The sequence below is a fragment of the Prionailurus bengalensis genome, chromosome D4, assembly GCF_016509475.1.
Source record: "Prionailurus bengalensis isolate Pbe53 chromosome D4, Fcat_Pben_1.1_paternal_pri, whole genome shotgun sequence".
Classification (NCBI taxonomy): domain Eukaryota; kingdom Metazoa; phylum Chordata; class Mammalia; order Carnivora; family Felidae; genus Prionailurus; species Prionailurus bengalensis.
In genome coordinates this window covers 56,138,149-56,161,961 of record NC_057359.1, presented here as the reverse complement: position 1 = coordinate 56,161,961, position 23,813 = coordinate 56,138,149, and the positions used below count along the sequence as shown (strand labels likewise).

Sequence of the window (23,813 nt, the reverse complement as noted above, 5' to 3'; positions counted from 1 at the left end):
CCTTTCTCTAAAATAAAAATTAATTAAAAATTAAAAATTAACGAACTCCAACTAATTTCAAAATGGGTCAGGAAAAATCCAAATAAGGATTTCCTCAACTCTGAATCAACTCTGGGTTCCTCTTAATTCTACAAGCATCTAGCATATCTAATCTTTAGCAGGGAGGGAGGCCTTTTCATATCCCCTTGCTCTCTTCCCTTAAACTTTCTGAAAATAGGATAATTCTATAATATTCCTAACTAATATGTATTTTATAAATATGAGTAAACAAAACAATGCCCTTAAAACGAAAAAGTTAAGAATCACCAATAGTCTGAAATCATAAGGCCTATGAGACTAACATAATGTAAGAACAAGAAAGTGCTGACAGTTACAAGTTAGAATGGGGAGTCATAACATAAAGCATTAGCTAATTAGAAATTTTTAATCAGTATCTTAACCAATTCATTACACCTCATTTAACATTTTCTTCAACATGATTTAGAGTTTAGTAGAAGTACAATGTTGCAGGGGCACCTCGCTAGCTCAGTCAGTGGAGCATCCAACAACTGATCTCAGAGTTATAAGTTTAAGCACCATGCTGGGTATAGAGATTACTTAAAAATAAAAATAAATTTTTAAAATGTAAAAAATAGGGGAACCTGGCTGCCTCAGTCAGTAGAGTATACTAGTCTTGATCTCAAGGTCATGAGTTCAAGCCCCACGTTGGGCATGGAACCTAATATATATACGTATATATATGTGCACTTACATAATAAAATATAAAAAGGAAAAAAGGGGAAAATAAAAGTATAATGTCCCAAAAGGAAATTCAGCCACAAACTTATCAATTCAATTCTTTCAACTGTGAATTAACATTGGGAAAAAAATAATTTCAAGAAGTAACTGAAGCAAAAATGTCATCTCCTCCCCAACTCTTTCAAAAATCACATCACGGAGAGCCTGGTTGGCTCAGTCGGTTAAGCATATGACTTTGACTCATGTCATGACTTCACAGTTCTTGAGTTCAATTCCCACATCAGGTGAGTTCGAGCCCCCCTTCAGGTGACCATGAGCCCTCTCAAGCCCTGCTTTGGGTGGGCCCCACTTCTCTCCCTCTTTCTCTCTCTGTCCCTCATGGGATTCTCTCACTTGCACCCTCTCACACTCTCTGAAAAAAAAAAAAAAAATCGTATCACAACTCATGCCAGAATGTAAGAGAGAAAGAGAACTCCAGACAGTTAAAAACATGAGTTCTAGCCTTAATTTTTCCATCACTTTGGGATGGTTTAGAGCCTGTCAAAATCTTTGGGGGGAAAAGAAGAATTCAGGACTGCTTCTATAAAAAGAGGAAGCCTGGAACAAATGATCTCTGACAACCTTTTCAGAATTAAGGGTCTGGATATATTCTTTTATAACTATGGACTTCAGCAGCTTTTATGCTCTTATAATAAAAATAATGCAAGACTTCATTCAAATTCTTAGTTATGACAGCATATAAACACATGTAATCACTTGTTGAGCCTATGATTCAGTATGTACACACAGTCCACACTCACTTTTTTAAGTAGAAAATGCTTACTATTTAACACTAATAACCCTATTTCACTCTACAAGTAGCCAATACAATATAATTGGTTGACTTGTATTTTATACAAGGAAGCTAAACATCATACCATGGGCTATGAATCTGACCCGAGAGAAATAATCACAAACATAATTTTTCTGTTCCTCCAACAGTCTTCATACTCAGTGGATTACATCATTCTGTTAGAGTCATGTGAAATCTGAAAGGTTTTTCCCATGGAAACAAAGAACAGAGCTCTGTTCACCAAACTCAAGAACTTATACCCCAAAGGGAATATTGTGCAGTACCAAAGGAACAAACAATATAAAGATGGCACAACTTCATAAAAGCAGATGATCCTCATCAGTAGCCTAATGGTAAGTCACAATGCCTACGACACTTACCTCCCTTCATTTCATCACGCATTTTATCCATCTCACATGATCACAAGAAGGGGGAGTACAGTACAATAAGACACTTTGAGAGAGAGAGAGACCACATTCACATAATTGTTCTATTTTATTTTTTATTATTGTTGTTAATTTCTTACTGTGCCTTATTTATAAATTAAAACTGATCATACCTAGCCAGATACATAGAACACCTGGCTGGCTTTGTTGGTAGAGCATGAAACTCTTGATCCAGGGTTATGAGTTCAAGCTCCAAGTTGGGTGTAGAGATAACTTAAAATATTTTTTAAAAGATGAATAAATAAATAAAATTGGTCATACATATATATGTATAAGAAAAACCTTACTACAGATCTTCTTCAACTTACGGAGTTTCATCTCAATAAAACCATCATAAATTGAAAAAAAAATCCTGTCACAAATACAATTAATACACCTAACCTACTGAACACCATAGCTTAGCTGAGCCTACCTTATACGTGCTCACGACACTTTACATTAGCATATACTTGGACAAAATAATGTAACACAAAGTCTATTTTATAATAAAGTGTTGAATATCTCATGTAATTTATTGAATACTGTACTGAAAGTGAAAAACAGCTGTATGGGTACAAAATGGTTATAAGCATATAAGGTGTTTACCCTCATGATCACATGGCTGACTGAGAGCTGCAGCTGGCTATCACTGCCCAGCATTATAAGAGAGTATCATACCACAACCTGGGAAAAAAATCACGATTCAAAATTCAAAGTATGATTTCTACTGAAAACATATTGCTTTCACATCATAAAACCAAAAAATTGTAAATCAAACCATTATAAGTTGGGGACCATCTGTATATAAACTGGACAACTGCACAGTTTCAGGCATCCACTGAGGGTCTTAGAACATATCCCCTTGTGGATGGCAGGTGGGGGAGGAAACCACTGTACACAACAGAATCTTCCTTCTTTATTTTACAACTGAGAAACCTTAATCTGAAATGATTTCTAATAAAAAGACACAAAAAACACACAGATCTTTTCATTAATCTTAGGTACTTTATAGTTATCAAAATAGGTTGTAATTTCTATCTGGTAACAAAACTTAACATATTCTTCTTACAAATAAAAAAAAGATTTCTAATATTAGAAATTAAATAGTACAATGGAGTGAATCTAAGGAGGGTTATTATAAGGATTAAATAACATAATACAAGCAATAGTTACTCACCAGCGTCTACTGACACCTCCTCACCTTCCTAAATCTTATTTTAATAAAGCCACATTTCAATGGCTTGTACTTACTCTATAGAACAAAGAAAGGTGATTCCAAAAGACCATCACCTACAGTAAGAAACTCATTTTTCTAAATTTTTTGAAACCCATTTATTTTTGTTTATTTATTTATTTTTGCAAGAGAGCACGTGAGTGGGGGAGGGGAGGAAAAAGGGGTGGGGGGGGAGAGAGAATCCCAAGCAAGCTCCACACTGCCAGCATAAAGCCCAACTTGGGGCTTGAACCCATAACTCAGATCACGATCTGAGGTGAAACCAAGAGCCAGACACTTAACCAACTGAGCCATCCAGGTGACCCCAAACCCGTTTATTTTTATATTGACTTATGAGTCCCTGGCAATCAAATGGAAAATTCTCTATAAAGGTTAAATATATGATTTCAGCATACTTATGTACTAAATCTTTTGCAACTCTCCTGGAAAATAATCAAAAGTCTATCATCCTTCAAATAATAAGAAAATATTCCGGGGTGCCAGGGTGGCTCAGTCTGTTCAGCGTCTGACTTCTGCTCAGGTCATAATCTCATGGGTCATGAGTTCAAGCCCCATGTCGGGCTCTGTGCTGGCAGCTCAGAGCCTGGAGCCTGCTTCGGATTCTGTGTCTCCCTCTCTCTGCCCCTCCCCTGCTCACACTCTGTGTCTCTCTCTCAAAATAATAAACAAACATTTAAAAAAATATATTTCACTAAGTTTCTTCTCCCACCATCATTAAAAGTTGAATAAACTTTTAAAAAGAATGAAGATACTGGTATATATACTAATTTAGACTAAAAAAAAAAATCACAGCACATCACTAAAACTTCAATATAGTGGACTATGTCCATTTTAAAATATATACATATACAGTACAACCTTTTCATATCCATGTCAAATAGAGAATCAAATCTTACCAGATTACTGGAACAAAGTTACTTAATAATATCCCAGGTGCCTGGGTAATTGATTGATTGATTGATTGATAGATAGATAGATAGATAGATAGATAAAATAGGCAAACCTGTGTTTTCAAAAGAAAAGAAAAGGGGGCACCTAGGTGGCTCAATTGGTTAAGCATCCGACTTCGGCTCAGGTCATGATCTCTCGGTTCCAGAGTTTGAGCTGGAGTCAAGCTCTGTGCTGACAATTTAGAGCCTGGAGCCTGGTTCGGATTCTGTGTCTCCCTCCCTCTCTCTCAAAAATAAACAAACATTAAAGGGGCACCTGGGTGGCTCAGTCAGTTAAGCATCTAACTTCGGCTCATGCAGGTCGGGCTCTCAGTCCGTAGGTTCAAGCCCCATGTTGCTCTCTGTGCTGACAGCTCACAGCCTGGAGCCTGCTTCAGATTCTATATCTCCCTCTTTCTCTGCTGCTCACACTCTCTCTCTCTCTTTCCCTCTCTCAAAAATGAATAAACATTTTTAAAAAATTTTTTAAACTTAAAAAAAAAAAAAGACATTCCAAATATGAAAGTTCAACATGTGGACTATATGTCGTATAGAATTACTTCCAATATAAATGTAAGCATAAATCTTTAAAATTTCTCACCTCTGTAACAATTTTGTCAACTCTAACACAATGCATAAATTATCCAACTATGTACAATCCAGCTAACTTACCTATAATGTAAAGGGTGTATATGATTTCCAGGAATGTGGGAAATATTAGCACCAAAAGCAACACAGGCAGTTTGGAAACCTGCTTGTAGCACAACAAAACCATAGTTGATTAGGCCGACATTAAAACTCAGAACACCACTGACTTCAAATAAGAAAGCATCAATTCTGAGGTGCCTGGGTGGCTCAGTTTGTTCAGCATCCAACTCTTGATTTCAGTTAAGGCCATGATCTCATGGTTCATGGGATCAAGCCCTGAGTAGAGGCGGGTTAGGATTCTCTCTCCTCTATCTCTGCCCCTCCCCCAACTCCCACTGGTGAGTGCTCTTTCTACTTCTCTTTCAAAAATAAATACAGGGTGGGGCGCCTGGATGGCGCAGTCGGTTAAGCGTCCGACTTCAGCCAGGTCACGATCTCGCGGTCCATGAGTTCGAGCCCCGCGTCAGGCTCTGGGCTGATGGCTCAGAGCCTGGAGCCTGTTTCAGATTCTGTGTCTCCCTCTCTCTCTGCCCCTCCCCTGTTCATGCTCTGTCTCTCTCTGTCCCCCAAAAAATAAATAAACGTTGGAAAAAAAATTTTTTTTAATAAATAAATAAATAAATAAATAAATAAATAAATAAATACAGGGTGCCTGCGTGGCTCAGTCAGTTAAACATCTGACTCTTGACTTTGGTTCAGGTCATGACCTCATGGTTCCTGAGTTCAAGGCCCACACTAGGATCTCTATTGTCAGGGCAGAGCCCACTTCATATCCACTGTTGCTCTCTCTCTCTGGGCCCTCCCCCTACACTCATGCACTCTCTCAAAAATAAATGGATAAACCTTAAAACCTGAGGCCAAGCCCCACATCAGGCTCCACACTGACAGCAGTAGCCTGCTTGGGTTTCTCTCTCTCCCCATCTCCTTCTGCTCCTTCTTCACTCACTATTTCTCTCAAAACAGATAAATACATGATTTTTTTTAAAAAGAAAGCACCGTGGGGCGCCTGGGTGGCTCAGTCGGTTGGGCGGCCGACTTCCGCTCCGGTCATGATCTCGCGGTCTGTGAGTTCGAGCCCCGCGTCGGGCTCTGTGCTGACAGCTCGGAGCCTGGAGCCTGTTTCAGATTCTGTGTCTCCCTCTCTCTGACCCTCCCCCATTCATGCTCTGTCTCTCTCTGTCTCAAAAATAAATAAACGTTAATAAAAAAAAAATTTTTTTTTTAAATAAAAAATAAAAAAATAAAAAAGAAAGCACCAATTCATTTCTAAATAACAGAAGCGCACTTGGTGGCTCCATCAGTTGAATGACCGACTCTTGATTTCAGCTCAGGCCATGATCCCAGGGTTGTGGGATCAAGCCCCGAGTCAGACTCCGTGCTGCATGTAGAGCCTGCTTAAGGCTCTCTTCTCTCTCTCTCCCCCTTTGCCCCACTCACACATTCCCCCTCTCTCTCTTTCAAAGAAAAATAAAATAAAATAAGGCTTAGTGGCTCAGTTGGTTAAGCGTCTGACTTTGGCTCAGGTCATGATCTCGTGGTTTCTGAATTCAAGGCCAGCACGAAGGTCTCTGTTGTCAATGCAGAGCCTGCTTCAGATTCACTGTCCCCCTCTCTCTCTGCCCTGCTCCCCTGAAATGCAAAAGCACTCTCTCAAAAATAAATGGGTAAACCTTAAAAATATTAAAATAAAACTAAGAAAAACAAAGAGAAAACTAAAACCTAAAGGTGATTCTTTACAAAGGTTAATTAAATTGATAAACCCCCTGGGCAAGGCTTATCAGAAAAAAAAAAGCAAAAAGAAAAAAAAAGAAAACTACTGCTATCAAGAATGAAAGAGACCATACACATTTACAAAGATTAAAACAGAATACCATATCAAAACAATTTTATGCCAAGTCTGGCAATCTGGCTGAAATGAACCAATTTCATAAAAACCACAAACTGCCAAAGATCACTACAGAAGAAAGAAACAAAAATAGCCCTATACCTATTAAAGAAATTAGATTGGTAATTTACAACCTCATCATAAAGAGAACTCACGGGGCACCTGAGTGGTTCAGTTGGGTAAGCATCCAACTTTGGCTCAGGTCACCATCTCACAGTTCACGGATTCGAGGGAGAGTGGGGGGGGGGGGGGGGGGGGGGGGGGGGGGGGGGGGGGGAGAGGCAGAGATGGGGAGAGGGGGAGCAGGGGAGAGAGAGAGGGACAGAGAGACAGAATCTTAAGCAGGTTCCACACTCAGCACGGAGCCGGATATGGGCTCAACCCTGGGATCATGACCTGAGCAAAATCAAGAGTCAGACACTCAACCAAATGAACCACCCAGGTGCCCCTAAACTTGTTATTTAAAAAATGTCTGTAGGGGTGCCTGGATGGCTCTGTCGGTACAGCATGTGACTCCTGATCTCAGGGTTGCAAATTCAAGTGTGTGGAGCCTACTTAAAAAAATAAAGTTTTTTAACTTCAAAATAAATAAAAATGTAGAAGCAAAAAGACACTATCGTTGAGCATCCCTAGCATCTACATTTTGAGTTCTCAATATCATTTCTGCATTAATTCTTAGAGAAATGGTTATTTTCACATGTACAGGAAGAATTTGTAAGATTAACCTGGGTCATCTGTTGTGTATGAAAGACATCTTTCAAATATTTTTTTTTTAACGTTTATTTATTTTTGAGACAGAGAGAGACAGAGCACGAATGGGGGAGGGTCAGAGAGAGGGAGACACAGAATCTGAAACAGGCTCCAGGCTCCCAACTGTCAGCACAGAGCCCGACGCGGGGCTCGAACTCATAGACCGCGAGATCGTGACCTGAGCCGAAGTCGGCCGCTTAACTGACTGAGCCACCCAGGCGCCCCATCTTTCAAATATTTTAATGTTTATTTATTTTTGAGAGAGAGACCGAACACGAGTGGGGAAGGGGCAGAGAGAGAGAGAGGGAGACACAGAATCCAAAGCAGGCTCCAAGCTCTGACCTGTCAGCCCAGAGTCTGACACAGAGTCAAGCCCTTAGCTCGAACCCACGAACCATGAGACCATGACCTGAGGCAAAGTTGGACGCCCAAACGACAGAGCCACCAGGCACCTCTATCTTTCAAAGATTTATAGTTCATGGGGCGCCTGGTTGGTTCAGGCAGAAGCGCCTGGGGTCATGAGTTCAAGCCCCATGTTGGGTGTAGAGATTACTTATATAAATAAAACTTTAAAAAAAAAAATTACAGTTCATATGAAAAAGCCACCAACCTGAAATGGTTAGGGTTGATCAAAGATGAAACAACTTGTACATCAAAATGGCTACAGGTAGAATATCCAACTCCTGGATCTCAGGGTTGTGGGTTCAAATCCCACACCAGGTATAGAGATTACTTAAAATCTTTTTTTTTTAATTACTTAAAAACAAAATCTTAAGAAAAAAAAAAAAAGAATGACTATAACTATTTCAAACACATGGTATAAATCCCCAAGTTTATAATAATCAAAGAAAAGATCCTTAGAAAACCAACAGTCAAAAAAAATTGAAAACCCCAAAAATAACCTACCGTAAGAGACTACTGTTATAATCTTTTTTTTTTAACTTTTTTTAATGTTTATTTTTGAGAGAGAGAGAAAGAGCGAGCGAGCATGAATGAGGGAGGGGCAGAGAGAGAGGGAGACACAGAATCCAAAGCAGGCTCCAGGCTCACAGCTGTCAGCACAGAGCCCGACGTGGGACTGGAACTCACAGACTGCAAGATCATGACCTGAGCCAAAGTCAGAGGTTTAACCAACTGAGCCACCCAGGCACCCCTGTTATACTAACTCTTTACTCTGAAATTGGTAATTAAAAGAACAAAGCATTTGTCCTTTTTATTTTTTTCTTTTTATTGTTTTTATTTTAATTCCAGTATGGTTAACATAGTGCTATATCAGTTTCAGGTGTACAATACAGTGACTCAACAATTCAATACATTACTCAGTGCTCATCATGGTAAGTGTGCTCATCCACCCCTTTTGATAGGAACTAAATTTCAGCATAAGCCTGCTACTAAGGGAAAGCTCTTTAGAAAAGAACAATACTTCAAAAACATAAATATGACAGAAATAGCATGATGATACAATTTCAAAACTTCTAATTAAATAACTGATTCAAGTATCATCAGTGAATTCTAAACTATTAAGTAAAGATTTATAGGGAATTTTATAATATAAGGATCACACTGACACCATCTGAACAACTAACAACTAAACCACTAAAATCACTAAAAGTGGGACAACCATTCATTATATACCTCCTTGTGTGATGTAAACGAAAGTACAGAGCACCACCTATGTGCTGTTCCCCTTACTGTCAAAAAATAAAAATAAAGGGGCACCTGGGTGGCTCAGTCGGTTAAGCATCCAACTTCAGCTCAGGTCACGATCTCACAGTTTGTGGGCTCGAGCCCTGCATCAGCCTCTGTGCTGACAGTTCAGAGCCTGGAGCCGGCTTTGGATTCTGTGTCTCCCTCTCTCTCTCTGCTCCTCCCCTACTCATGCTCTGTCTCTCAAAAATAAACAAACATTTAAAAACATTTTTTTTAACAAAAGAATTGTTTAAATAAATAAATAAAAATAAAAAACATGAATTAAATCAAGCTTCTATTAGTTTACAAAAAATAGAGGAGCAAGTGAAAAGAAACACGAGAATGTACATAGGATACCTACAGGACAAATGGCCTGGTTTCTCCAATGAATCAATCATATGAAAAGGGGATAATTATCATATAATAAAAAACCCTTAGACATGAAAGCCAAATAAGTGATAAATACAGACCTTATCTGAACTGTGAATGGAACAAACTGCCTGTAAAGTGACATTTTTAACACAATAAGAGAAATCTGAATATAGATGACATTATATTAAGGAATTACTAATTGTTCAATGTGATAATAGCATGATGGTTATGTTTTTAAAAGAAAGCCTTAACAAAGGTTCGTAACAATGTATTTACAGGAAAGTTTGAGATTTGCTTTAAAATACTTCAGGCACTAGGGTGCCTGACTGGCTCAGGTTGTAGAACATGTAATTCTTGATCTAGGGGTCATGAGTTTGAGCCCCGTGCTGGGATAGAGATTACTTAAAATAAAAAAATTTAAAAAAATTACAAACATATAGCATGTCTGGCAGAGAAGGGTTTCCTAAATATGATATAAAAAGCACAAACCATAAAAAGCTGAAAATTTCAATTCATTAAAATTATGAACTTTTCTAATACCAAGACTATAAAGAGATGAAAAGTCACAAATTGACAGATTATTTGTAGCCCGTAGTTAGCAAATAATTAGTATACAAAATTACATATATAAAGAAGTCTTAAAAGTCAATCAGAAAAAGAGAAACAAGAAATTGGCAAAGAATTTGAACACACACTTCATGAAAGAAGCACAAATAATGAATGAATATATGAAAGGAGGCTCAACTTAAGGAAACGTAATAAAAACCAAACAGATACCATTTCAAACCCACCAGATTAGAAAAAAATTTAAAAGTCTGACAATATCAAGTGTTGTGGAGGAAGTGAGGAAACCAAAACACATACTGCTGGCTCTTGACTCAGTAACCACAAGATGCACAAATACCATGAGCCAACTCAGTGACTCAAACATTAAAAGTGTTTGGTAAGCAATTAAGCAACTGATAATGACCAATCCAGAATTATGAGAACACATGCGGACTACTGCCAGATACAAATTTTGGCCCTTAATGAACTGAATCCAACCTGACACAACAATAGAAATAAGAAAACTTAGCCTCTTACCCAGTTTATCCAGTTTATTTCGTTAAGTACAAAATATTCAGTATTCATTTCCTCCTCAGGTACTAATGACATCTTAATGACTAAAATTTTAATGAACTATTTATCATTCCAGTTACACTATACTACAAAGAGAACAAGTAGTTTTAAATAGCTTTGAGTTCTTTGTCTCATTCTCTCTGCCCCTCCCCCGCTCATCCTCTGTCTCTCTCTCTCTCAAAAATAAACATTTAAAAAAATTTTTTTAAAGAATGAATGAATGAATGAATGAATAAATAAATAAAAATAGTGGCTATACTTTAAATTTACTTTATAGGAAATGAAATGGCCCTGTGACTGCCTAAGAGGGATGAAAGTGTAGCAGATGTAGTTTGGGCATTGAAGTTGAACAAATCTGAGTCCAAATCCAGACTCTACCATTTTATAGCTGTAACCTTAAATTACTCAACTTCACTGATCCTCAATTTCCTCAACACCTAAAAAGTAGGTGTATCACAAACTGCCTACCTAATCAAAGATTAGAGATGATTGCAAATTGCAAAGATTAAGAGATTATGTCAAGTGTTTAACAATGCCTACCTCATTAGCACAGGCCCAGTGTTAGCACACTTCCCTTTATAAATCTTGCTAATCTCACCTAAAAATTTTAAAACCTAGAATTACAACTCTCAACTGATAGGAAAATATTACTCTTAATTCAAATCATTTCCAATATTACAAAATTGTGCACTACTGGTTAAAAGAGGAATACCTGCCTACGTCTTCCTTTAACCTTTGAAAGGCTCTTTCCTTTATTAGATTATGGAAAAAATAGATTTTCACTTATCTTCATGATATAGAAGCAGGGATTCCCAAGTTATGTCAAAATATAAACTCATCTGATTTCTAAGATTTAATTCAAGTTTTTGATTCTAAATAAAAGCTATTTAATATTTAAGGTACTACATACCACTTTTTACATTTCCTGAAAAAGCCTGTCTAAAGAAAAATTACCTGATCAATGATGAATTGATGGTATTGGGATTTTTTGGTTTGCCTGTGGGAAAAAAGTTTACAGTTAAAATAATCTACATGTTAAAAATCTCAAAACAGGAGGGGCAGAAGGGTGGCAATTGGTTAAAGTATCTGACTTCAGCTCAGGTCACGATCTCCCAGTTCATGGATTTGTCAAGCCCCACACTGGGCTCCACACTGAAAGCCCACAGCCTGCTTGGGATTCTGGCTCTCTCCTCTCTCTCTGTTCCTCCCCCACTCACACTTTCTCTCAAAATAAATAAACTTAAAAAAAGAAAATCTCAAAACAGCAACACCTGAGTGACTCAGTCAGTAGGGCACACAACTCTAGATCTCAAGGTCACAAGTTCAAGTTTAAGCCCCACCTTGAGCATAGAGCTTACTTTAAAAAAAAAAAAAAAAAAACTCAAACTATTCAATTTAATTAGAGATCAGGGAAATTTATAATACAGGCCATCTACACTCTGGGATAATGAAAATACATTTGTAATGCTGAAAATACCCAAGAGGATTTTAGTCACGGAATTAAATTTCAGGAATCATCATTTTAAACACCTTACCACATTCAAGATGTAAAAAAAAAGATGCACAAAATAAACTTAACACTTGCCAATCTGAGAAATAGGAATAACCAGTGATGACTCTCTACAGACCTAATATTATCACTTCAGGATACTGTCTCCTTCAAAACCAAAATAAAAAATAAAATCTTTCAGGGGTGCTTGGGTGGCTCAGTCAGTTGAGCGTCCAACTCTTGGTTTTGACTTATGTCATGATCTCATGGTTCATGAGTTCAAGCCTGTTGGGCTCTGCACTGAAAATGCAGAGCCTGCTTGGAATTCTCTCTCTCTCTCTCTTTCTCTCTCTCTCTCCCTCTCTCTGCCCGCCCCCTGCCCCACCCCACCTCGCTCACTCTATTAAACTTTAAAACAAATTTTTTTTAAATAAAATCTTTCAGTGGCACCTGGTTGGCTCAGTCGGTAGAGCATGAGACTCTTGATCTCAGGGTTGTGAGTTCAAGCCCCACATTTGCATAGATACTACTTTTAAAAAGGATTTTTTTATGTCAATAAAAATAATGTAAATAATAAAATCTTTCAGATACACACAAAATGTCATGATGAGGTCATGAGTCAAATTCTAAACCAAAGAAAAATTCAGAAACTTCTTAATTTTCTTCCACTGTCTTTATTTCTAAAGTAACCCTTTTCTTCCAATGAGGCCATAGCAAGTAAGTTATTTGCTGTGCAGTGATAGAGATGATCATTAGAGAAACATTAATTTTCCCATTTCCATAATGAGAATGACTCTTAATGCAACACAGAGCACGCATTAAATGTTAAATGAATAACAGAAAAGCTAAATAGAATGGATTAGAAATAAAAATTTAATTTCTAAAATTCCACTTTATAGGCTAATGCAGAGAATGTAATTCTTTTAGACTTTGAACACTTCACATTTTTTGTTATAACACAATACATAAACTTTCAGTTTAACTAGTTTGGGACAGTAACAAGAAAGAACTAGCTATCACTAAAGACTAAGTACCCTGTTTTTCCCACCATCAAATATGACAAAATTCCAAAGAGAAACATCCATCATGTCTATCCAATTTCTCAAATGCTAATAATTATAACTGAGGAAAGAGAGAAAACACTAATAAGTGGGGTTAGAACAGAAAGTATTTAATAGTCAACTAAATTGCCCAATCTGGTTTTCTAACACTGCATGTTATTTTAAAACTCTCAAATTTTCACTTCAGTTTAATATAAAATGCATTTTCATGCCCAGCCATACTTTTAAAAGACCAGCCTGGAAACAAGTACGTGTGAAGACAATCCAAAGTCAGAGATCCCTGACAGAGATCAAATAAATGAAGTATAACTTGACGTTCCACAGGAAAGATTTGGGACTGTTTCTGAGGCCCAGGTGGACTATACAGGTAAGTCTCCACCCAAGAAATAAACAAAAGAGGCAAGACAAATATACTGGGGAAGACCAGACAATGTCAAAGATATCCCCAAAGGCCCTTCACCCAGGCTCTGGTTTCCTCCCTTTCTCCCTAATCTCAACGGCTCAGGGAGAAGTAAATCTGCATCTCACTTCCCCAGCTCACCCTCAACTCCAGATCACTCACCTTCTTTACTAAAACCTGGATCCTCCTCCCCGACATCCTCTAATTCCCACAGAGCTCTTACTCCAGCCAGATAGACATCTACTGCGCCTGTCTTTCAGTAAGGTATTAGTTCCCTTAATCCGAACTCATTTTCCGCATCCCATCTGCCTTCCGCCCCTTCAACTCGGGTCCCCTCACTCCGACCTTTCTCCCAGAATCCTCCCAAGTCACCAATTTCTAGCCCCTTCTCCCTCCCACTCCTCAGCTATAGCTCCTTTCTTCCGGCTCGGCCTCCAACCTCTTCCCAAGGAACCCTCCCCCATCCGTCTCCCGGTACCGGTCCCCTCCCCCAACTCCGCCCCTCTCCCCTTCTCCCAGCGGGAGGCCCCCCTCACCTGAACGCCGCTGCCGCCGCCGTCCCAGAAGCCGAAAGGTGCTGGCGCCGGCCGGCCTCCCAGGCTCGGTCCCCGCTGAGCTCCTGACGGCCTCTAGGGAGAGCGAACGCCACCACCTCCAACTCTGCCCGCCCGGGGCCAGGCCGTCACCGTAGCCACTGCCAGTACCACAGCCGCCATGTTGAAGTCCTACTTCCCTCCTCCTTCCCCTCACCACTCCGCCCCTTTGGGCGTCGGACGTCAAGGCGCCGCGCTCCACCCTCCCTGGGCCAATGGGAGGAGTCGACGGTGACGTAACTAATCTCTCTTCTGCCAAACAACTCTAGTTGCCTGGACCGCTGCAGTTGGAACGAGTGGACCTTGCTGACCCATAAGGGAGAAAGGGAAGGGAGGTGGGGGGAGTCATTCAGAGGTTAAGGCGTAGAGGCTGGAGAAGCGGCCCTGGAGGGAATCTGAGAGCCTCGAATCGTGAAGGGACGCAAAAAGACTTACCAATGAGACCTACTTGGGAATGAGAATGTCTGGCTTCTGGTCGCAGGTCAGTGACCCGGTACAAGTCCTACCCTTTCCGGACCTCACTTTCCCCATTTACAAAGATTGGGTTGAAAGATGACCTCTAAATCTTCCTCCAATTGTGACATTCAACGATTCAAACTAGGTAATCCAATCCCAAATATTGACTGCCTTGTGCATTTATTGGATGTCTCTTGAAATTCGGTGCATGGAGGATTCATAACTGCGTGAGATGAATCTTTGTTCCCGAAAGTTCCTTTTTGGTGAGAAAAATAGAAGCACAGTTAACTCGAGGAAAAATCAGAGAGTGATAATGGCCTAACAGGTGCGTTAATTGCTCTGGACAAAATGGCTTTTGGCTGGAGGATCAGAAAAGGTTCACATCTCTACACTTTCTGGGTACATAAAGAATGTGTGTGCTCTCATACCTAATTCTTGAGCCCTGTTTTCTCTTCAGAGCTCCAGAGAAGATACCGTTTGTACTTTGAAGGGTGCAGCAGTTTTAACTCACAATGAAAGAAAGTGGGCATTCCAGAAGGGGGAAGTTAAAATAAGCAGAGAATAGCAAATCGTCGATTCTGGATTATTTGCCTACTTAATTCAACAAATAATGGGCAGCCACAGAAGGCTTGTGGAAGACTACTGGAACAAAGCTCTTCATCAGGAGAATTTAAATGGTAGCAGTGAATAAAATGGACTGCAGACTACAGGGCAGACTTCTGCACTGAGTAAAAGATTCACACCTGAAGTAAAGCAGAGACAGCAGGGATGGAGACCAGGGAATGAACTGAACCAAGATTGAAGGGATTAACTCAACAACACTCCCATGTAGAGAATGGGAGGGAGAATAAATCATGGGAGAATAAATCATAAGAAAAAGCAAGTTCTGGGGGTCTTTTTTAAACATAAACAAAAAAAAAAAAGTAAGGTTTACTGAAGTGCTAGAGGAGATAATAGTGAGTTCAGCTGTCCAAATTAAGATGATGGCAAATTTTCCAGAGAGATGTCCAGGAGGGAATGTAAACTTGGAAATTAAAAAGAGGCAAGGAGTATATATGTGTAGTATACTGATACTTCTTGAGCAATTAAACTTTTCACTCATAATTCAACAAGCATTTCCTGACTGCCTGCAGTATACCAGGCACTGTTCTATGCACTGGGGATAGAGCAGTGTATAAAAGAGACCCCTCCCCAAAAAATCCCTGCTCTCACAGAGCTTATATTCGAGAGGAAAATGACTAATAATAATGGTGATAGGTGTTAAGAAGAAAAAATAAAGCAGAGGAAAGGAGATAAAAAGGTATCCAAGGTTGAAATTTATAAAGGATGGCCAGGGAAAGGTGATATCTGAGTTAAAAAGAGGGAAGTGAAAGATTTGCAGATATTTAGGAGTAGAAAATGCCAACTGAAGGGAACACCAAATAAGAGATCCTGAAGTGGAATCTCACCTTCTATGTTCTAGGAACAGTATGCAGCCCAGTGTAGCTGGAATGGAGTAAGCAAAGAGAAGATGAAGTCAGAGAGGTAACAGGGGACTAAATCACACAGGGTCCTTTAGATCATTTTAAGGACTTTGGCTTTCACTCTAAGTGAGCTGAAAGCCATTGGAAAGTTGTGAGCAGAGAAGGGAAATGATCTTTTTAGCAGAATCACTCTACTCACTGAGCATAAGCTAAAGAAGGGCAAGAGTGTAAGAAGAAAGACCATTTAAAAATTATCGCAGTATTCCAAGCAGGAAATGATAGTCCTAAGTAGGACTGTACAGTTGTAGTAGTAGTGAAACTGATTAGAAATAGTTCGGTTCTGGGTACACTTTGAAGGTAGCGCAGTAAGAATTTGCTCCCAGATTCGATGCACGATGGAAATGAAAGGACTCAAGAATGACTTTAAGGTTTTTGACCTCAAATTCTTACAGGTTTGGCTAGAAGAATGGAAAATCAGATTAATTAAAATTTCTGAGGATAGGACCCTTTGGAACACTGACAGGGCATGGGAAGACGAAGCAGGGAAGGATTTGGAAAAGTAGTGACAAGAGGAGTAGAAAAGGAATTAGAAGACTATGGTGCCGGGTGCCTGAGTGGCTAAATTAGTTAGTTAAGCATCTGACTCTTAATCTTGACTCCGGTCATGATCTCACAGTTAGTGAGTACAAGCCCCCCATTGGGCTCTGTGCTGATGGCATGGAGCCTGCTTAGGATTCTGTGTCTCCTTTTCTTTGCCTTCTCCCATTTGTGCAGGCTTTCTCTCACGCTTTCTCTCTCTCAAAATACATAAACTTTAAAAAAAATTTTAAATGTCTAAGAAAAGAAAAGAAAGACTGTGGTGTCATGGAGGATTAGGAAGGGAAGAACCTTTGGAGGTCTGGGCCTGTGCCTCTTACAGTAGGACTCCCTGAGACCAGAGACATGCCTCCCCTATCAGATAAGGACTTCCTGAGATTTCCCCACCAGCCTAGGTCTCCTGATCCAATAATTTTTCCTTCTCTCCCTTCTTGCTTTAAGTAGGGATCAGGTTTCTGATCCCTGAGAAACACTGATCAGTGTTCTACTCCTGAGCCAGCCTGCTCTGTGCCTGTTCCCCATGGACACAACTCATTTTATTTTTTTAAAGTAGGCTCCACACCCAGCGTGGAACCCAATGTAGGGCTTGAATTCATGACCCTGAGATCAAGACCTGAGCTGAAATCAAGAGTTGGACACTCAACTGACAGAGTCATCAAGGTGCCCCAGACACAACCCCTTCTTAAGAAATGGAAATGAAGTAAGGACATTTCCTGGAGAAACAAATACTTCACCTTCCTAGAAGTGACTCATACTTGACAATTTCCATGTGTGAATGCTGATGGTAATTCTCTTGGGGTCAGAAGAGGTTGAATAAGATACCAGTCCTCCACTCCCCCTGCCCTGTGTCTTTCCTTCCCAATGCACCTAGATGGTGCCAGCACACCCGCTGTCTAGAAGCAGCACTCCAGGCCAAGGGGCCTCAGCTTGCACTCCTTCCACTTTTCTTTTTCTTTCTCCTTCACTTCATAAATGAGGCTTTTGGGATGTCTAAGAGCAGAAACAGGAAAGACAACCAGCTCTTAATCTTTAGCCATCCAGAATTTACTTAGTCAGACCATATGCCAGACACCATGAGTCTGCAGAGATACTCTTAAGGAGGTCAAGTGAAGGAATCAGACAGGTGTACAGAAAATGATAGTATCTGGCAGAAAAGTATGGAGTTCCCAAGGCAGTACATTGCATACCTCAGAAGTAGAGAGGGGAGAGAATCTGAGTAGACTTGAGAAACAAAGGAGAACTGTATGGAAAATTGAAGGATTTAAGCTAGACCTTAAAGAACAGATAGAATGAAGGGTGCCCAAAGCAATGAGAACAAAGCAGTTTAGGCACAGGCATGGATTCAAGAAAGCTCCACAAAAATTCAGAATCAGTATGGGTATATGTAGGAGAGCAGAGGAAAATAAGGCTGGAGAGAGGAAGTACGAAGAGGCGTGGCTTGGGTTTAATAGTTCTAAGGCTATAAATAAAGTCACTGGAAGCTTTTCTTCTGGGAAATTAAAGAGAAAAGTCTGGATAAATCCTTAGAATCATGGGGGTCAGGTTGAAACCCTTTGCCCCTCCCTAGAAGCTCAAGATAACAATTAAGGACTCAAGTCTTGGAGCACCTGGCTGGCTTAATCAGTAAAGCATGCAACTCATGATCTTGGGGTTGTGAGTTCAAGCCCCATGTTAGGTGTATAAATTACTTAAAAATAAAATCTTGAGGCACCTGGGTGACTCAGTCAGTTAAGCACCTGACTTTTAATTTTGGCTCAGGTCATGATCTCACAGTTCGTAGGATAGAGCCCCAAGTCAGGGCTGACAGCCTGGAACCTGCTTGGGACTTTCTCCCTCTTCCTCTGCCCCTCTCCCTCTGCCCCTCCCCTGCTCGCTCTCTCTCTCTCAAATAAATAAATTAATTAAATGGTTGAATAGAAAAACATGGGTATAGGGGCACCTGGGTGGCTCAGTTGGTTAAACAACCAACTCCTGATTTCGGCTCAGGTCATGATCTTGCAGTTCATGAGTTTGAGCCCTGCATCAGGCTCTGCGATGACTGCTCGGAGACCACTTGGGATTCTCTCCCTCCCTCTGCCCCTCTCTCCCACTCATGCTCACTCTCTCTCTCTCACAAAATAAAAGTTTTTTAAAAAATACATGGGTATAACTTGTCAAGAAGCAATTCACTAAAGAAGAAACAAATAAATAGCTAGTGAGCATATACAAAGATAGCCAACATGACTGATAATTTTTAAAAATGGGAAAAGGCCCCATTTTTCACCTAACAAATTGGAAAAAGATAAAAGGATTAATTATATCCAGTGCTGTCACTGATGGAGAAATAAGCATATTTATACACTGTTGAGGGCAGTACAAATTGATGAAACCATTTTTGTAGAGCAGCATGGCAATGACTATCACAATACATTGTGAAGTAAAAAGCCAGTTATAGAATAATGCTTATTGTATCCATTTTTATAAAAAAAGAAACAGCTAGACATACAGATATAAATATAGACATAGATATAAGTACAGGTTTAGAAGAATGCCTGGCTGGCTCAGTTGGTGGAGCATGTGATTCTTGATCTTGGGGTCATGAGTTCAAGCGCCACATGTGGCATAGAGTTTATTTAAATAAAAAATAAATGTAGATTTAGATATTTTAACATAGATAACAGAGTGCAAAGATACACACCAAACTCTTATTGTGGCTCTGAAGGGAGCAGGACATGCCTGAAGGGGGTGGGCAGCAGGACTTGGAAACAAGGAGGTGGGGGAAGTGGAAACCAGAGAGAAGGTCGCAGTCACTGCTGGAAGATGTGACTGGAAGAAGTCACAGCTGTGAGAGAGAGAGAGGAAGAATTGCCCTGACTTCTCCCTTCCTCCAGCCCTCCAGTTTCCTGCCATTGCCTCTCACCGTTGGAATCTAGCTAGCAGCTGGCAAAAGGAGCCGGGAAATGTAGTTTTCAGAACAGAGAATGGGTCCCAAAACAGAGACATAATGACCAACCTCAAAAAGTTATTGAGTGGTTCACAGAATCAAAGAGAGAGATGGAGAACCAGATATGAAAAGCAAGAGAAAACCTAGTAAAAAAGAGCAAGAAGCCTGGTAAGAGTCACCTGTGAAAGAGTTATAAAAGACAATTCCTTAATAGTAAGTGGTAATAGTAAAAGATAATTGTATCAAATTTGTTTAAATGGTGTGAGTAGACCATCCTGTCCCTCAGTTAAAAGAGCCCTGTCTCACCTGTTGGGATGAGCACTGGGTGTTGTACGGAAACCAATTTGACAATAAATTTCATATATTTTAAATAAATAAATAAATAAATAAATAAATAAATAAATAAATAAAAATAAAAGAGCCCTGTCTCTAATAATCATTCAGCTGATACACCGAGGTCTACTATACACCAAATCCAGTGCTACAGTGGGAACAAAGATTAAATAATACCAGGTTTCAGTCATCAAGAATGTTTGGAGGAAGACAATCATAAACATACAATTATAATAATGTCAGCAAGCTTGAAGACCAGCCACTATGCTAAACTGGCTTTGTGAAAAAAAAAAAAAAAAAAATCATCCTTTCTGAGTGGATGCTATGCCAGGGATAAAGCTTGGCAAATTGAGTGCAGCTGAATTTTAACCCTCTCTGGACCCCTCAACCAAGCACTTTTATGAGCACAAAGTACACAGCCATACATAGCTGCCCTGCTTAAGGAGGTAGAGACTGGCACCAATGGAGGAGATCAGAGGCAGCCTGTGAGGATGTGTACCCACCTATGCAGCAGGAAGGCCTGGAAGCCCAGCCTCTCAGCCCAGAACTTCATTAGAAAACACAATGATTTCATTTGCTTCTGGTGCTACTAACTGTAACAAGGAATTTGCAAAGAGAACCCTCTGGAAATTTGGAAAGACTCCTTTGGAAGGAAAAATTAACAGATGGTGTTTACAGCTTTGCCTTGGTTCCCCCATCAGAGTGAATGCCAGATGTTTTCTTCTGGTTTCCAAGATAGTGTGTGAGATCGAAAAGGTTCCTTTGCCCAAAGGTAATGAAATATTAGAATGAGTTAATTGTGAGCATGTGGGCAAGTGAATCCTGTGCCAGGTCAGCAAAGTTTGACTTGCTGTTGTGATGTTATCATTCTAGTCTTTTCTTTTAACAGCATCAGTGTCCCATAAGAGGGGGTTGGCTGGATAAATGCACATGAGACAATGTTATGCAGCCATTAAAAAGGATGTTATAGGGGCACCTGAGTGGCTCAGTCGGTTAAGCTTCTCTTGGTTTCAGCTTAGGTCATGATCTCACTGTTTCGTGAGTTCCAGCCCTGCATTGGGTTCTGTGCTGGCAGCATGGAGCTTGCTTGGGATTCTCTTTCTCTCCCTCTCTCTCTCTCTCTCTCTGCCCCTCCCCCACTCGTGCTGTCTTTGTCTCTTTCAAATAAATAAATTTTAAAAAAAGATGTTATAAAAGGATGTTATGTAGATACAGTAAGATCAGCGGTTACCAGGAGTTAGGGGAGGGGGATAAATAGGTGAGATACACAGCATTTTTTAGGGCTTTAAAATTATTCTATATGACACTATAATGGTGAATACATGACCTTATACATTTGTCAAAATCTATAGAACTATACAATACAAAGGGCGAACCTTAACGTAAACTATGAACTTTGCTAATGATAATTCATCAATACTGCTTCACTAATTGTAACAAATGTACCACATTAATGCAAGGTGTTAGTAATAGGGGAAGCTGGTGGGGTTGGGGGAATATGGGAATTCTCTGCACTATCTGCTCAATTTTTTCTGTAAATCTTAAACAGTTCTAAAAAATAAAGTCTAAAAAAAGGATGTTATAGAAGTATGTAAATATGAAAAGATGCTTGTAAAACATTGCTAAGTTAAAAAGAGCTACTAACCATATATTCAATATGGTCTCATTTTTGTAAAATTATACACATACACACAATATAATTTTCAATGTGAAATTCTGAAAGGACATATGCCAAAATATTATAGTGGTTAACTCTTGGTGGAAGGCTTATGGGTAATTTGTAATTTCTCCCCTCTGTTTGCTTATTTAAAAATGCCCTGGTGGGGGACACCTGGGTGGCTTAGTTGGTTGAGTGTCTGACTTTAGCTCAGGTCATGATCTTATGGTTCCTGGGTCCGAACCCTGCATCGAGGTGCAAAGCCCTTTTGGGATTCTCCTTCTCTCCTTCTCTCTCTCTGCCCCTCCTCCACTTGCACACTCTATCTCACTCTCACTCTGGTTCTCGCTCTCGCTCTCTCTCAAAATAAACAGATAAACTTAAAAAGAAGTGCTCTAGGAGAACCTGGCTGGATCAGTTGGTAGAGCATGGGACTCTTGATCTTGGGGTTGTGACTTCAAGCCCCACAGTTGGGTGTAAAGATTACTTAAAATTTAAAAGTCTTTTAAAAAATGCTTTAGGGGGCACCTGGGTAGTTCAGTCAGTTAAGCATTCAATTCTTGATTTTGGCTCAGGTCATGATCTCACGGTTGGAGAGTTTGAGCCCTGTGTCAGGCTCCACACTGACAGTGCAGAAACTACTTGGGTTTCTCTCTCTCCCTCTCTCTCTCTGCCCCTCTCCTGCTTGTTCTCTCTCTCTCTCTCTCTCTCTCTCTCTCTCTCTCTCTCAAAATAAATAAATAAACTTTAAAGAAAAAATGTTTTAGGAGCACCCGGGTAGCTATCGGTTGAATGTCTGACTACAGCTCAGGTCATGATCTTGTGGTTCATGAGTTTGAGCCCTGCGTTGGGTTCTCTGCTGTCAGCACAGAGCCCACTTCAGATCTTCTGTCCCCCTCTCTCTCTGCCCCCCCAAGTGACCAGCCACCCTACCCCCACCCTACCCCCCAACTCCCCACCCTACCCCCACCCCCGCTCTCTCTCAAAAATAAATAAATATTTTAGGGGCGCCTGGGTGGCTTGATCCGTTAAGTGTCTGACTTCAGCTCAGGTCATGATGTCACAATTCCTGGGTTTGAGCCCCATATTGGGCTCTGTGCTGGCAGCTCAGGGCCTAGAGCCTGCTTCAGATTCTGTATCTCCCTCTCTCTCTGCAACCCGCCTCCCCCCCCCCCAACTTGCACTGTCTCCCTCTGTCTCTCAAAAATAATAAACATTAAAAAAAATTTAATAGATAAACATTTAAACAATTAAAATGCTTTAAAACATTTTTACTACACAAAACACATAAATATTTTTCCATTGTAAATGGTTCAAATGATAGAAGATGTATTTTAGTACTGCCGTGGTGTGCTCCCCAGATCTCCACCCTTCAAAACTGAACCATTCACTTCTCCAGCTGCTGGGAATGTTAGTGGCTGATAGCTTGCAGTTAAGCACTCCAGGCAACCTTGCCTGAGAAGAGCTGCTTGCTTTCAAATCATGCCCTCTTCCCCAGGGCAGCTTACATTCAAAGACTGATTAGTGCAAGAGTATAAAGGCCTGATTACCCTGGCCCCAAATAGGGACAATTCTGCAGGGCCATCCTAGCTCCAATGCTCTACGTGGAATAGACTGAGGCTTTTTTTTTTTTAAGTTTATTTATTTTGAGAGAGAGAGAAAGAGAGAGAGAGAGAGAACTAGTAGTAGAGGGAGACAGAGAGAACCTCGAGCAGGCTCCATGTCCAGTGTGGAGCCTGACTCTGGACTTGATCTTATGACTCTGAGATCATGACCTGAGCCAAAACCAAGAGTCAGATGCTTAACTGACTGACCCACCCAGGCGCCCCAACTCCTTCTTGTTAAAGATTACTTTTCCCCCTTGCTTGAAGATGATGGAGAACTCTCTCTCCTATTAAAAATGTGCCTCCCCATCTGGATCCCATCATCTCAACCTAGCCATTAGACCAATAACTGGGATTAAGTAACAACATGAATGACCAAGACATGATAAAGGAGGAAGGAACTGTGTCCAACAGAGCTATAGAACATAGCCAATATATATTGACAGAGGCCAGGAGCATATACATGGGACTACACTCTGAGAACTCTGAGGCTTGATCTAACTAGGGCAAAGTTGAACCTAAAATTGGATGAAGGAGAGGTTATTAATAGGGAAACATTCTGGGGATGCCCAGGTGGCTCAGTTGATTAAGCATCCGACTCTTGGTTTCAGTTCAG

At 40.2% G+C, this 23,813-nt stretch overlaps 1 protein-coding gene and 1 long non-coding RNA gene across 4 annotated transcripts in view; one reads left to right on the top strand and one right to left on the bottom strand.

Annotated features, from left to right (window-relative positions):
• UBAP1 (ubiquitin associated protein 1) overlaps window positions 1-14,335 on the bottom strand; it is a 61,389-nt gene extending 47,054 nt beyond the window's left edge. Inside the window, exons 1-2 of one of the 3 annotated variants that reach the window (XM_043566246.1) lie at window positions 14,108-14,322; window positions 11,576-11,618 (exon numbers count right to left, since the gene is read on the bottom strand). The gene's annotated coding sequence lies outside the window, so the exon portion shown is untranslated. Of the gene's footprint in view, window positions 1-11,575; window positions 11,619-14,107 lie in introns of all 3 variants that reach the window. The other 2 variants (XM_043566245.1, XM_043566247.1) reach the window with 2 other exon arrangements.
• On the top strand, window positions 14,312-15,503 carry LOC122474901. The gene is made up of 2 exons (XR_006295041.1): window positions 14,312-14,645; window positions 15,078-15,503. It is a non-coding gene; the product is annotated as an uncharacterized LOC122474901 (long non-coding RNA).
• Window positions 15,504-23,813: the final 8,310 nt, after the last annotated feature.